The following is a 12,148-nucleotide window of genomic DNA, read 5'->3' on the forward strand; positions in this document are numbered from 1 at the left end:
AGTTAGAGTTTTTTTTTTTCTTTCTATGTTAATAGTTGTTTATGAAATAATGACTATGGCCAAAATCTTGGTCTGTCCCTAACATGTTATAATATCTTGTCAACTTTAAACAGTTTTTTCTTTATAAAAACTGATCAAAAACTACTTTTTAAATCTCCCCTCTCTCTTTCTCTCTCATAGTTTTATCAGACAAAAAGAAAAAGAATAGAGACTGTGATTTCTAAACTTATATTTTTTTTGGGGTTTTAGATCATCTGTAAAGGTTTTATAGAATAATTTACATTAAATTTAAATAAATTTTATAAATCTATAAAAGAAAATTGTTTAAAAAATATTTTCTAAGGGTTTTTGGCCCCACCCTACTTCCACATGGGTCCGCCCATGGTCACCGTACACACATGCACAATATAATCGGGGGCAATTTGATACGAATAAATAAATAACATAATATGAAATCTTTCGCAAAATTAGGGAAGATTGAGAAATTTTTCTTGGAAGCGCGAGATTTTATGCAATTTTATTTTATGTAAAATGGAGAGAGTAAAGTAAGAGAGAGAGGATAAAGTAGAGATAAAGGAATTTACATTTTAAGTAATGGATCATCTTGGTTGGGATAAACCGAAAAGGAAAGTAAGTCATCTTTAATAGGACGGAGAGAAATTTACATGTTTTTGGTCATCAGAAGACTATATATATTATGAGGTTTGTGCTTCTATAAATGGATTATGAATATTTTTACCTAAAAGAAAATTCAAAGACTAATTGATCTTGGGCTTTTTAGACTTTAGTATTAACTAGTTTTGCTTGAGAAGACAAAAAAGTATGCTCATTTACATCCCTGGTCTATTTATTTAATATTTCTTTAAGTCCCACTTAAAATAATGCATTACTTTTTTCAAGATGTCAGTTAAATTGACCTAAGTTTTTAATAGAAATATTTCATCGTTCCTTTATTATATCTATTTATTTTATTTTTACTTCATTTACAAAATAACTTTATATGAAATCTTGTGAAAATGTATACTCCATCAATTAGTGTGGGACACAGGTAGTAATATGATACTCTGAATAAGTGAGATTCTTGTTTTACATACATCTTTTAGGATACAATTAATTACAGAAAAGTGTGGAGATTCCAAATGAGTGGTCCATAACAACAAATCAGAAATATTTGAATCAAAAAAACTTCATTTTATTTGAATTGAAATTTGGAGGTCCACAAATTGCAACAGTTTAAAAAGCTGTTTTTAATGCATCGCAATGACAGTTCTATTTTGATTATGCGTCTCTCTCCAATATGGGTAAGGGGACACTCCTATATACTAGTATACTATATAGTTGTGTAACTATTTCACTTTACAAATACGATCAATTTTAATATATCTACTAAAAATGGCTGAAAAAATGAATCGGAGATTCAATCTTAAACTTTCCATTCAGGATTAACAAACAGTATTATATTATGATGATGATTTTCAACTCTACTTAATGTGCTTATATAACAAGATTTGCTTATCATAAAGAAAACCAGAATTATATATATGAGACACAGGTCAATAAGATATAGAAATAAAGTCACTTCCTTATCATAATCTTGTTTCTTTACAAAACATGATAGTTGATTCTTGGTAGGGAAAAAAGGTGAAATTAAAGGGTTCATTTGTAGGGTATATTAAGTATGCATATGAGAGTGCCAATCTAAAAAATGATCTATTTACAGCTAAGAAATTTTTGATTCACAATGAATATAAGTTTGTAATATTTTCCCCCCTTTTTAAAAAAAAAATACTATGAGTCGTGTCATTTTTTTGGAATAATATCCTAACCAAATTAATCTTAGTAAAATTTATCATGTCTTTTTTTATCTCATATTGAAGTTAACTTTTTTTATCAGCTAAATTATAATTTTTTTACTTTGACTTAAAGACTCACTAGAAAACTATAGGATCTTTGAGATAAATTTCCGAACAAAGAAAATACAGTTGGAACAAACTATAGGGCCAAAAAACGGGGCCCCACATTAAATTTGGGTTAAATTTCCCCCTTTCAGGCCCCTTTAACCCCACCCAACCCCCAGAGTACATATAACAAAAAAAAAAGTTTTAAATCTCAAAATTTGGGATTTGGATGGAAAATGCTTATTTAAATCTCAAAATTTGGGCTTTGATAGATAATGCATTAAATCTTTGGATGGATAAATGCTTAATTAAATCTCGTAAATGTTTTAAACCCATTATTTGGGCTTTGGGTAAAGGTAAACTTGCCATTATTTCCGACTCAAAATTAGAAAGAATAGCCATAGGTTAAACTAGAGGTGCCCGGTTTCGGTTCGGTTCTTGGCCGGGGCTGTTTTTCTTGAGGGGGAATCGCGAATTTGAACAGGGGGTTCTTTTTAATTTTTTAAACCCCTCAAAACCAGGTTCGGGGTTTCCGGTTTTGGTGGTAAATGGGGTTTCGCGGTTCCCGGGTTTTTATATTTTCGGATTTTTTTAAAAAAAAAATTGAATTCAAATTTATCAACCCCCCCTTTTTTTTACCTCTATCTACACATTTTCCCCTCAAAATTTTAAAAATTTAACAAAATTTAAGTTAAACTCACCCTTTTCAATTTTTTTTTTTTTGTTTCATGTTTTTTTTTTAGGTTCCGGGGGACTTTTAAATTATATCCATTGTTGTATATGTATTGGAAAATTTTAATGTTTGTTGTTACAACTCAAATTCAATAAAATTGATATGATTTTTTTACCTTATTGTCTTATTTCAATTTAAATTATCCATTGTCTTGTTCTAATTTATAGTATAAATCCAAAATTCAAATTACATAGCAAAAAAAGAAAAAAACACGGAACCGCCAAACCCGAGCCGGAACCGCAAAGGAACCGTAAAACCAGCCCAGTTGGAGCAAGCAAACGGGTCAGTCAACTAGCCTCACGGTTCGGTTCGAGTTCCACATTTCTGTCGGAACGTGATTCCAGAAACTGAAGACACAGGTTTACGGAAGTAAATGGACACCTCTAGGTTGAACTCCTGTTAGAATAATTGAGTGAACAGGCCCCACATGGCTTCTGCACATGATGATTAACCAGAACAACGGAGAAGGAGATAAAGCTGCTAAATGGAGAGCGTCTGTGATCTATGATGAATTGAAGGCGGAATTGCTTTGCGTGGCTATGGATCTTCCAAGCGATCAAAGAACATTACTTAGCAATGATGCAGAGAATACGAGAGATGTCGAATGTTCTTACGGCAATGTAAGGACATGCTTGCATTTATATTTATATTAAATATAAACCACCTTTTGGCCTTTCTGTTCGGTCCCTCATCAAATAGAAAGTCATGGTATGCAGCATTTGTAAATAAATACCTTTAGCCCAAAGCTTTAATCATAATAGATCATTTTAATTGGACAAGCTGAAAGATAGTACACATTAAATTAGTCATATGGAAGCCCAAATTTTCAACATCCCTTCTTTTCATCTCTCACGGCTCTGTCAAATTCCCTCTCGGCTATATCCTTGGCGTATGTGGAATAATCGATTATGGTGGCGTAAGATATTGGAAATAACTTTATTAAGGTTTTTGAATTAAAAATACGGATTGCATAAATAATGCTACTTGTCCGTGAAAAATATGGATTTGTTATTTTCATTGCTTATGATTTTGTCAACAAATATTGATCCTATTATATAGAAAATTTCTCACAGCTTTTCTTGTGTATTCATATTTTGCTAATTAGGATAATGCAAGCCATGTTATCCGAATTAATAAGACTATATTTTGTGAAAGAAATTTTAATAATCATGTAATACTAATAATACAAATTTGGGGGTATGCCAGTGACTGATATATAAGTGATAACACATGCACACCCATCACACGTGCAAATAACTTAAATCTGAAATTTCTTTTGTTTTCATCTCTAGATTACATGCTGTAACATAAATTTCCCCGACCCAATTTTTAAACCAAAATTTATTATTGTTTTGGGTGTGAGATTTTGAATTTTTTGATAAATGAATTTATTGCATAAAGGTTTCTTTAAGGGAAGTTTAAAAAAGGTCAAAATTGTTATTATGTGATGTGGCATGTGATTTATTAAATTATGGGATTGAATTATTTGTTTAAGGGTGGTAGAATATTGGAAAATTTCCAAAAAAATACTAAACCTAAATATTGAGTTTTTTTGGAACCCGGACTTTTTTGGAGGGAATTCTTTTTTTCCAGTTTAATTTAATTCTTGGGAAAACCCTTAAAATTAAAACCCAATTTCTTTTTTTTTATTGAGAAAATAAAAATTTATTCCCTAGGTGTTTTTTAAAAATCCCCTATTTTGGGGAAAGGGGAAACATTATTTTGCTTGTTTAATTGATTCCTTGTTGGTTTTCCCTTTCCCTACCTAGAATTTAAATATTCTCCCAAATCTTTCCATACCAAAAAGAGACCTTGTCATATCTTATTTTAGTTAATATTAAAAATCCATGCCTTTTTAAAAAACTCCCTCCCCCCTTATTTCCCTTCCTCCAATGGGAAAATTTTTTATTTTTTTTTTCCCCTTGATTTTTTTATTCTATATTAAAATATCCCAAAACGAAATTTTTAATTTAAAAGCCTAATTTTAAAACCCTACATTCTTAAACCCATAGTCTTTTTTTGGTTAATTCTTTTTCCCCTACTTCACAATATTTTTTTAATTTAATTGTAAAATAATATTTTTAAAATTTTTATTCTTTTACCTAAAGACCTTATTGAGCACTATAAATAAAAGGAACCCCTAACCCACCCCCAAAATAACCCCCCCCCCCCCCTCCCTTCAACACTCTCTCCAATTTTTTTTGCTATTCTCCAATATTTTTTCTTTTGAAAAAAAATTGAAGTTTGATCCAAGAATCTTAAAAGAAGATTAACATTAATTTTTTTGCCGTTAGTTTTTCTAAAAAATTTTTTTTTAAGATGGATGTTTCGAACTTTAAGCGTAGTTGTGTCTTCATACATAGCTGCACTTTCTCTTGGTCGTTTCCGCTGAATTTTCTTTGAAACACTTTAGTATTTTTGAATATTTTGCACTCTCCTTTCGGTTTAGAGGCCTTAGACTATCTTGTGGTTTTTATATTGGAAACTATGTCATACTCCTGAGATTTTTGATCGTAATTTATAATACCTTCATTTTTCTTATTTAAGCTTCTAGGTTAAGTTGTTGTTTTAATGCTATGATAGTTCCTTTAAATTTTTGGTCAAAACTCTTTAAATAAAAACCCTAGCCTATGTTGAATTCTTTAAGTCCGTTTTGATAGCAGTCGCCGCATTTATTATACCCTAGGAAGGCGGGCTGTTACATGTACTAACACTGTTATTATTTTCAAAGATAGAATTCTGCGTAGAAAAATTAATCATCGTAGATTTCGTGAGGAAATGTGCAATCTAAATAGATATCTCCATCAGCTTATAGCAAGTATCCCTATATATTAAAAGATACTACTATTCATACTTTGATATATACTTTAATAACCTTTTTCTCTTTATACATAATAAATACCTTTTATCTGCACAGCCCTAAATGTGGATTTGTTTTAGGAGCATGGATATGACATTTGACAGAAAGGAAATTTATGTCCTTGTAATACGAAGAAACACTTTTTTTTCTTCTCTTTTTTGCTGTTCTCATGATTATGAAGCTTAACAATTACGTTTTGTTATTTACAACACTTTTAGAATAATCCCATGATTATAAATTAAATCTTGTATTAATTGCTAGTTTCCTTGACTGGATGATTTTAGTAGGAGATGTACTTGGTAGTCTATTTTTAGCATACTATGCACCTTTCATATCACAATTAATGGTAATTATACATCAATCATCATAATTATGAAATATAATCATTTTACTATTCTAGTTAAATTAGTCGCAACCAAAGAAATATAGAATATATAGCTACTTTTTGTATGAATATAAAATCCCTCTCCAATGGCGGACGTCGGGTAGGACGTCGCCGACGTCCGACCGGACGTCCGCCGTAGTGGCGACGAAGGGCGGACACGCCCGTCCCATATGCCCGTCGGATGGGCTCGGACGTGCGACCCACGGGCGGGCGGACGTCCGCCACTGTGGCGACGGTCGGACGTCCTGGTCGGACGTTCCGAGTTTTAATTTAAAAAAAAAAAAAACTCTATAAATAGGGCTCATTGAACTTCATTTCATTCACACCATTTGTTAATGAAAGTGAAAAAACTATAGTTAACATTAATATGATGTCCCCATCAGTATTATGCAATTGTAATAGTACTAGTTAATTTGGCCGTTATACTAATACATGAATTTATGAACTTGTTCATGTACTTGGACGGTTACAAAAATAAAACAATCATTTTACGATATTACATCTCATATACATGAGATAGTACTCCAACTTGAAGACACTATGTTAAGAGCTTTGGAGATTGGTTCCCTAGATTTTTTACAGTGTTGCAACGCAATGAATAGGTTAATCAAAAGAGGGGGAAGAGGGATGATTTGGAGATCACGAGTTCGAGGAAAAAAGATTTGTTGCGGTGTATTGATATTTGGATACATGGTTGGAACCCAGACATCTCCTTTCACTAGGACAAATGATTGAAAATTTTAACGACATCAGAGAGTGGCAAAACTCAAAAATCACAAGGAGAATGAGGGAATTCTGACTATAAATCCTTGGACATTATCGAAATTTACTTGAGGAGGCACATAGATCAGTTCTAGCATGGTGAACGTGCTCACAAGGAATAGTTCTCTATCTTATCACCTAAGCAGTGTGCTGAGTCCAACCTTTAGTTTAACTTACTGGTTGGTTTTGTGATTTCTGTTGTTCCTATTATTTTTTTGTTTTTTTGTTTTTATTCTTTAACACTGATTGGTTTTAGTAGGGAGGCCCCCGTCTGCTAATAACTTGTAGGATGTTGTTTTTTCCCTTGACTTTTGGAGTGGTTTGCATTTTTGTGTTAGAACCTTATCGATTATCTTGTTGAACTCTTGCTCACTAATTTTAGTAGTTCGAGCATTTTTCTGCTCCTATTACATAAAAAAGGACGATGTCGATAAATATGATAATGGACCTAATTTCGATTTCGTGCCCATATAGATTGAGAAAGCCGATACGTACGAAATACAAAAAAGCTTAGAGTAAGCACATTCTCAGACTCTTCTCTTCCACAGCCCATGTACACTTCTATTTCTCGGCCCACTTCATACATTACAAAAGCATATATTCTCCTACTCCCATGGCTTGTCTTCTTCTCAGACACCTTTATGTCCCTCTAACTTTAGACCTTCTTTTAAGGGTTTTGCCAAATTTAAGTAACTTTAAGCAATTCATCTATATATATTATAATCAACCCCAACTAAAATTTAAATATTGTTTGAGTACTTAAAAGGGATGCCTTTTATCAAAAGTAAAGAAAAACAATCACTTAGTGGGATGTGCTTCTTCCTTGATTCAAGAGACATGGAACAAACATAAAATTGGGGAGAATTCTTTTCACCTGAATTTTTCATTTTAAAGTTACTTTTCCCCTAAACGAAAATGAAATATTTACATCCCAATTACCAAGTCAACACGCAATGATGAGTGAGAAGAGTTTAGATGGAATTTTAAATCATTGTATTAAGAACTGAATCGCCTTTTGTCATTGTCAATTGGTTATTACTACTTTACTTCAAATTATATTAATGTAGCTGTATTTTAAATCACAACCACAAGCCTTTAGACCTAATAATCATAAGTAATCGTACAATTCTATCCCTTTCAATTTCTTTTTAGTTGATTTTCCGATTCAAAAATCTCTATATTTAATAAAGTAACGAGGCTTAAATTGATATGAAAAAGAAGTGGCTATGGATTAATCTGATCCTTTCACTAAAATAGGGATATCTATAAAGTTTTTAGAGACGTGGGGGTTTGACTTTGAAATTGACTGATAATCAAATCTTTCCAATAAATTTAAAGAAAGTTAATAATTTAGTGATTTAAATGGTTCATATTTCTTTATGACGTCAGATTGTAGGGTTAAGTTGTCCTCTTTTTTTAGGGTTTCTTTTTGAAAAATCAAGTCCAAAGAAATATGCTCTTCTGACAGCTACTTTTCATTATTTTATAAGAATTTTATCTATGATTAGCATAATAATTGAATGAAATTTCCCTGTGTTAAACTGTTTTTCAGGCTAAAGTTATACATCCTTTTAGTATTAAACAATGTCTATATCGGTAATGATAATTGGTTCTTTTTAGGTGAGCAGAGATATAGTATTATTTCGAGGGTCTATAATTTGGGTATGATTATTTACTTTTATAGTGCTATATGATCAAGTAATTGTTCACAACATTCTATTATTATTAAGTAACATCGTGTATATATACAGAGAGAGAGATATTAAAGTTCTAAGAAAATGAGTGCTCAGACGATTGGGTAGAGAAAATTAGGACAAATTTGATCGAAATTTACTAGTTACTTAATTCCCTCAATTGTGAATAACTACTAGTAGTTTTAAAAGCAACCCTGTGGAAAAATAATGAAATGAATAAAGCCAGAGCTTGAGTATGGTTGTAGTTTTTGTTAGAAATCATAATGAGGTATGCAATAATTGCATTTAATTGATTTCTTTGGAATAAATTGTTCAACTTTTGAATTTATATATGTTATGAAAAGTAATATTGTAGTATCATTAAATAATATGCATTGATGCTGTTCGGTTTAAAGGATTATATAAGATTGGATTTTAAGTGTTGTTCGATTCAGTATATAATGTTTGATACTTAATCTCGAGACAATGTAACATAAGATTAGTCTAGACTTACGAATTCTATGTCTTATTGTCTAGTCTTCTCACTGTGACAATAAGACATAGAATTAGTCTTGGTTTTTCCTTCCGATCAAATTAGTCTCAAACAATCTCGTATCAATTGAATCTTGGATAAGTTAATCATTGGCAGCCAAATGACAAAAAATGGATAACAAAATTAGAAATGATCACATTTATGAACCTGAAATTGAGGGATCCAAATAAGAGCAGGCAAAGAAGCATGTTAGGCAGTGGTACAAACATTTATTGGTTTTGGTCTCATCGTTGGCCAAATTGAACACTGCTGCATGTGAGGGATATTTATTTTTTCATCATTTTTAGTTTTGGTTTAAAAAGTATCATAGATATTTTGATAACTGAGATATTGTCGATCGTCGGTGATTAAAAATTACAAAGACATTCTTTTTCTTTAAATAATCGACATAATAGGCTAGAAATAAATCTATTCGAGAGGTTTATATGAGAGAAATAATTTCAATGTTGAAGGAATTAAGAGCATTATATTCATCGAAGAATTGCCAACCATGCATTCATGGCATAAGAAGGTAACTAAAGTACGTGTAATCATACCATATTTCATATATTAATGTAGGTTAGTTTTTCACAAAATAATGCATGCTTGGTATTTACTCATACTTATTGATGTACAATCATGGTTTCAAAATCAATCTATTAGTTAGGTAGTCATTTTTAGAGAAATTAATGGTCTCTTATGATCATCCTACATGAGATAATATAAGTGTATATCAACTTAAAAATATGCTTATAAACAATCAAATTATTGATTTTTGTTCTGCATTTGCAATTAATCAACTCTAATATGGTTTAACATAAATCACAAGTCAACAAATGAAATTGTTTAATTGATTGTATACAAAGTTATTTCATTGTCTAAAATGCAACTTCATTTTTGTTGACGTTCGATAGTAGCACAGTAGCACCTAATTATGTCATCAAGCTATATTAGGGTTGAAATCTTGATCGACTACAGATAATTATTTGCAAAATCATAACAGATCAATACTTCAAAAATTATACTACTACTTATGTTGAATCATAAGTTTAGAAGAATACCAACGAACTGAGCAAAGAAAGATAACATTTTGTTAGTTAAATAATGTGGAATTATATGCTATATATATTTAGATAAGATGATAAAATTCAACATTAACTCATACTCTATTGAGCAAATCCTTCATACTAATTCTTAAAGTGCAAAACATATCATGATTGCAACATGGAGAAAATCATAATTCGGAATCAGATCCCTCTTCGATTCTTTATTAGGTGTACTATTTACTTTTGTGGGCTTTCTATATATCTTAGCTATTTGTGATTATCATATTCATATCCCTATTCATTTTTCGTTTCAAGAAGTTGTGTTGTTTATTGTGTGGGTGTTTTTTTATACAATGAAGGTTGTGAGAGTATATATAAGCTATTAGACGGGTCACGGGTGTGACATTAATTATGTACGTGTTCATGTTGTTCGTTAGTTGGTTATATTCTTTGCTAGCTTACCCTATTGCTCTTTTAGCGTACCTTCAATACCCTTCTAACCCATTTTATACGATGTTTCGCTCTAAAGTACACATTACTTAAATTAGAAATATCATCCTCTCTACTTTTTCGATTTCATACTTTATTTTCTCTTCATTTAATTCATAAAACTAATGCAAATAAATTTTTGTGTCAAATCAAAAATGCTTCCTCTAGAATGTGACAAAAGGAGTGTATAATATATAACAATAATGATTATATGTACTTGTTGCAAGGTTAGAAGATTAAAAATTGTAATAAAGTGAAGCGTAGAATGTAGAAATGGTCCTATGCTTGGACGGTGAGAAAGATTTAAGGCTATAAAAAATAAAGAAGAGGCCCATACTCACACACACATTCTCCCATCTCCTCTACTTTTACTCTGATTTGAAATCTTGTGGCCCTCTTTAATTTTTTATTTCTTTTTCTCTAGATAATATTTTTTAAATATTTACTTCAGAGCTAACCGACAAAATTGCATGACAAAGACTATTAATTTTGTCGAATTACACATCTTTTTATTAGTTAAGTGAAAACCCTCAAGGTTACATGATCTGATCTTACTTATATTAAAAAAAAATAAGAAATATAAAGATTTGAGACTATAGCAAAACCAAGATATATACTACGTCTACATATATTCAAATTTCAGCCTAGCAATAGTACGTATTCATCACTTGGAAAAAATATATATGTTTAATACCACTTTTTAACCAGATTAGTATGAGTTTGATTGTGTCTGAAACGTGTATAAATATATATATTTATATATATACAGATCATATTAGTGACTAATTAAATGGTGGAGTTATAGATGACTATTAATTGTATGATTGCATAATATAGTATTTGTTAGAAAAAGAAAAAAACTTTTTGAATACAGGTGTACATCACAATGTACAGGAAATGGCTGCTTGGTCTGTGGCTACCTTTTTTGGCTTGCTTGCCACTATGTAATTATATAGTGTATAAATTGGTTCTTGTTCTTATACTAAATTATTTACTATATAAAGGTTACCTTTTCAAGTTTCAAGATTAAGGGTCATTGATCTTGCTGCTATTTGGCACGAGCTAAAAAGTTTTAGGGTTTAGCAGCAGATTTGAACAGTAATGTTCTAGAGATTTAGTGGGTATTTATATGAGAATTTAAATGGCTATTTATCCATGATATGGCCAGCTACAATGAGATGTTTTTTTTGGATTAGAAAAATTTATCATAACCTAAATTTATAATTTTTGGATTGTCAATCAGAAATGTTGTTAATTTTTTTCAGCATGTATAATTTTCTTGGTAACCATGTTATTGTAACAAAATGTCGATGTTTCTCAATAAGTATAATTGATTTTATATTAAATGCTAAAATCGGTGTCATTTCAAAATCAACTTACATATACTAACTAACAAGTTTGTGACTTGTGAGAGAGAGAGATTAGGCACAAGTTTAATTTCTTAATGAAGAAACAAGTAAGCGTTGAAAAAACATTAAATTGAACCCTAATTATCAAAGTTAATGAAAATTACATTAAATTGGAAACTTATATATTCATTTTGGGATACACTTCACTGGACCAAATTTCTTTAAAATATTGGAGGTTGTATTTACAAAAAATAAATAAAAAAAATTTAACTATATTAAAATAATGTATAAATTATTTCAAAACTAAAAATAGAGAATATTAATATTGCGTTAAATTAACCCTTGAATAGAGTAAACCGGATCAAATTGCATCCGGACAGAAAAATAAATAAAAAAATACTCCATTTACATGCATTATCGT

This window comes from Salvia hispanica, chromosome 4 (genome assembly GCF_023119035.1).
Source record: "Salvia hispanica cultivar TCC Black 2014 chromosome 4, UniMelb_Shisp_WGS_1.0, whole genome shotgun sequence".
Lineage (NCBI taxonomy): Eukaryota > Viridiplantae > Streptophyta > Magnoliopsida > Lamiales > Lamiaceae > Salvia > Salvia hispanica.